General features: G+C 39.6%; 1 non-coding gene across 1 annotated transcript; it reads left to right on the top strand.

Annotated features, from left to right (window-relative positions):
• Positions 1-3,607: 3,607 nt before the first annotated feature.
• LOC136752033 (U5 spliceosomal RNA) lies at positions 3,608-3,722 on the top strand. Its single transcript, XR_010817213.1, has one exon. It is a non-coding gene; the product is annotated as a U5 spliceosomal RNA (small nuclear RNA).
• Positions 3,723-4,599: the final 877 nt, after the last annotated feature.

The following is a 4,599-nucleotide window of genomic DNA, read 5'->3' as shown; positions in this document are numbered from 1 at the left end:
TCCCCATTGTAATAGGGGGATTCAGAGGTGGGGGTATACGCTGTACAAAGGTATATATGGTTCTCACACTGGGCTATTCTCTTCTTAATTTGAAGCCATGTATGCGTTGGGCCCTGTTTGACTGGGCTGATGTGGTTCGCCAGCTCCTCTTTGTACCACACTATGATCCCCCCAGAGTCCCTGCCACGCCGCACTGTGCTCAGTTTAATTGAGGGCACAATAACCTCCCTGTAGCCCAGGGGGCAGTGTGTGGGCACCTCTGCACGACACCATGTCTCCAGCAGAACTATGATATCTAATTCCTTAATGCTTTTAATGAATTCAGGGTCTGTGCTCTTTAGCCCGAAAGGCGAGGAGTTCAGGCCCTGAATGTTCCAGCAGCTGACTGTAAATGAGCTCATTTTAGCTAACATTGTACTTGGTGGAATAAAACAATACCATATCAACAATACAACTTTTTAATCTAAGGTTTTGTTTAAACTAGAATTTCAAATATAATAATTATTAGTTTTATGTAAATTATGGTTACATTGTATGTACACGGGTATTTATTTTTAATTTACAAGTGGGGTTGTCCGTCCCTACCCGAGTTCTCTGGCTCAGCTCAGCAGTCTGGAGCAGAGGAGGCTGAGCAGGTGCTTGATCTCCCCCAGCTCGGTGGGGGCTGGAGTGGCGGCCTGGGTCAGGGCTGCGGCATAGCTGAGCGGCTTCTGATGGGCGCTGTGCCTGGTGCTCGTGGGGAGGGTGGGAGGCTGGGTGATGGGGGCCTGGCCGGTGCTGCGGCATCGTGGTACGTGTGCTCCAGTGCGGGGGGGTTGTATGATTGGCTGGCCTCTGTTGGTATTGCTGTGTGGATAGGAGCTCATACATTCAGTGACTTCTCTCTCTCTCTCTCTCTCTCTCTCTCTCTCGTTCTGTAGATGCATCATAGGGAACATATGTAACAATCTCTCTTTTTGTTTTCCAAAAATGTGAATGAACGTATTTCAAGTTGGTTTTGCCTTGGTTGGAAACGTTTTAAGATTAATTAAGAAGTGTAAATTGGATTTGTCTCAATTCTCCGTTGTTTTCAATGTATGTGCCATTCAGTAGCGTTCATGTTACCGATGTGTCCTATGCAGTGGTAGGGTCAATAAAATGTCAGTAAAACTTTATTCTGATAGCTTTGATTTTATTTTTTTGTCATGAACAACAAATGCTATTTGCTTGATTTTTACAGAGTATGTCATAAATTCCATTTTTATGAAGCCTGACAAATTGTATGCTGTAATATTGAATATTTTCAAAGTTACATCATTTGTTTGCATTTCCTATCATGTAACAAATCTTCCCTATGTGATAGATGCATTATATCTTAATCACGTCAAAACAATTAAAGATATACGGATTATTATTTTCGGTAAAGTTATAACACATTGCCATTAACTATGTGTGTCAGTAAAAGTTTAAAAAATCCTGACAGTTTTTTATTGATCCTGCAAAATAAGTGTTTAGGGAACATTTGTAACTTAAAGTTAGGGTTAGGGTAATTAATATAATTGATATATAGAATTGTTAAAAAGTGAAAATGTTTACATTCCATTTTTCATGGTTTGTCTGAAAGTTTCAGTTCTATATTCGGTTTGGAAACCGTTTATATATATATATATATATATATATATATATATATATATATATATATATATATATACATTATTCTATACAATATCTTTACTATTAAAGATAAACGCATTATTATTTTCGGCATTGTTAAAGCACATTGGTATTACCTATGTGTATCATTAAAAGTTTAAAATTCCTAAAGATTTTTTATTGATCTTGTAAAATAAGTGTTTAGGGAAAATTTGTAACATAGAGTTAGAGTTAGCCACTGGGTAAGGGTTACATCTTCAACAGTAAGTTAATTCATGTTAATTATTCTCATCAATTTTAGTCAATACAGTAAAAGTGTCTGAAATAGCAAATCGGTTGAAATCCCTTAATGCATCAATAAAAATGTATACAAATAAAAGGCTGATCTTAGCATATTCGTATACTTGTATGTTCGTTTCTGGTTGTCTACATGTGATTTCGAGTTTTTTGTTTGGTTTTTACAATGTATCTGTGCTGTGTGTAGACGCGGAATGAGTTTGATTGTGATGTTAAATAGGGTTTAGAAACGCAGTCGCCTCGGTGCTGATTATTATTGCTGTGTTTCTCCACTTCTACTCCACGCTTGGGAACGCCCACATCCAGTGACGTTAGCGTTCGATTCCAAGACCGGTGGAAATGCAAGCCGGTTCACAAAAAGATCAGCTGGATCCCAGGCCGAGCAGCGGCTCTGGCTCCAGCACCGGCACCATGTCGGTGGAAAAGCGCTAAGTGAGCTCACACTGAGCTCAGTGTAATGTCTGCTCTGGAGAGCTCACAGTGTGACCTAGTCGTGAGTTCACGTCTTTACTGGGTAGTCCATGACAACTTAATTGACTCAATTCTTGGGCTTAATTGGTCAAAATTACCATTGGTTGAAGTTACTCAGGGACTGATGTGTAGAGAGACTTATTAAACCTGCAGGATTGTGGTTTTCCCAGAACAGAATTAACCAGCTCACCACAAAGGAACATGGTAGGTGCTATTGCAACATGGATTACACAAAAACATTGAAATCCAAGTTTGCAGTGGTGATGCATGGTGTTCCAGATCACTTCAGCAACTCCAGGGACTACTGTGCAGTGGTCCAGACCTCAGAAACTGTGTGCATATGAACACTGAAGTAGGCATCATAACTGTAGCCAATACTTTGTGGTTAAAATACTTAATTTAATCCCTGTATTGTACGGAATAATAATAACAACTGTAAAACATAAGAGAAGGGCCTGATAATAAATACAATACACAATAGACTAGAACCCTTAGAATATAATAATATGAACATTTTCATTATTAGTATCATTGTAGTTTGGATGATATATTAATGCAAGTTGATAACATATTTTACAGAAAATGGGTTTTAGGAATTGTGTCAAAAAACTAAAAGAATTGTCTTAGGGACCACTGCTCCTTTTTTCCAGACCAATGTATAGCCCACTTTTCATTTAAATTATGTTTAAAACAAAATTGAGGAAGCAGTGGTTAGTTCTGAATCAAACATATTGACCCCCTCACTCAATCTGTAAGTCCTGCAGCAAACATTGGAATATACATAGATATTTGCACAGACTAGTATTAATGTCTCTAATAAATAACCAAATGCCATTTTTGTTGTTTCAAATGTGCCCACCATCTTACCAGTATGTCCTTTTAGTATGTCACAAAGGTTCCCTAATTCGTTTTACAAATGTTCCCTGTATGTTACGAATGTTCCCTAAGCATGTGACGAATGTTCCATAGTTAATGTTACAGATGTGCCCTAGTACTCTCTCTCTCTCTCTCTCTCTCTCTCTGTCTCTCAATTTAGTGCATTTGGATTGTCAAAGCAATTGGACATGCAATCATACATACATACATATGGAAAATAAACAATAAAATTATAAATCACAATAAGATGTAATAAAGTACAGAAAAACAAAATGTAATAAAATGTGATCTTTAATACACACAAATATGTATGGCTGGTCAGAAGCGTCTTGGACTCGGGTTCCTCTTCATTACTTATAACGCTATTGCCTTTTGTTAAAGCTTTCCATGGAGGGGAACGTGGATGAGTTTGTACCATTCTTGGGAGGCTCTGCCTTGTTGGGGCGGAGCTGTGATCCAGGTGAACAGCAGATCGGGCATAGGTGGGCATGTGGGCGGAGGAGGAGGAAGGCCGGTCAAGCAGATAAGCTTGCTAAGGTACGCAGCAGCAGCAAACAGCCCCCCCATCCAGCCAGCCAGGCAGTCTGGCTGGCAGTGACTGAGTGGTTGACAGACGGCAAGCAACGGAATGCACGTGCTCTGTGATGTCATAGCAGTCAGCTCAGAGAGAGGTTCGTGATGACATCGCTTAGCTGGCTGGCTCTGTGTGTCTTGCTGGCTGTGTGTGTAGAACCGTCTTAGAAATAAGTGGAGAAGTCGCGGAGATAAAGCAAACAGAAGTTTAATCGAGCCACTCAGAAGCCCCACGTCAGGAATAATTCCTTCAGTGAGACTTAATGTTTACAAACATGAGTACAACTTTATAGGAAAATGACATAACATCTTATGGCCGTTCAACCAATAAGAAGATACAGGTCCGGGTCCGTTTACGATCTGTCCTCCCGTGATGAGGTGATGGATCCAAAGCAGCAATGTCCGTCTTTGATGTGCACTAGGAAGATGTGATCCCACGGTCGTCATTTAACTAGTGTCAATCGCCCATTAACAGAAACAATTCCTGCCTATCTGGAGAAACGGTTAAGTCATAAACAAATTTACAGCAGACAGCTGTAGGCTATTCCGGCACTGTGTAATCTTTCATTACTGATAGGAGTTTCTAACAAACCGACCTTGTTGACCCTTTACTTGTCCTGCTGAATCTAATCTGCTCAGTCTGTAAACAAAACTACTTCTAATGCTAGTATTAATATAAAACATTATATAATTATCACAAAACACTTTCTTCAACTTCCTATACAGAGTCTTCAAAAGCTATCAGACTTC

This window comes from Amia ocellicauda, chromosome 6 (genome assembly GCF_036373705.1).
Source record: "Amia ocellicauda isolate fAmiCal2 chromosome 6, fAmiCal2.hap1, whole genome shotgun sequence".
Lineage (NCBI taxonomy): Eukaryota > Metazoa > Chordata > Actinopteri > Amiiformes > Amiidae > Amia > Amia ocellicauda.
The sequence above is the reverse complement of the archived record's forward strand: the minus strand, read 5'-3'. Positions and strand labels throughout refer to the sequence as shown.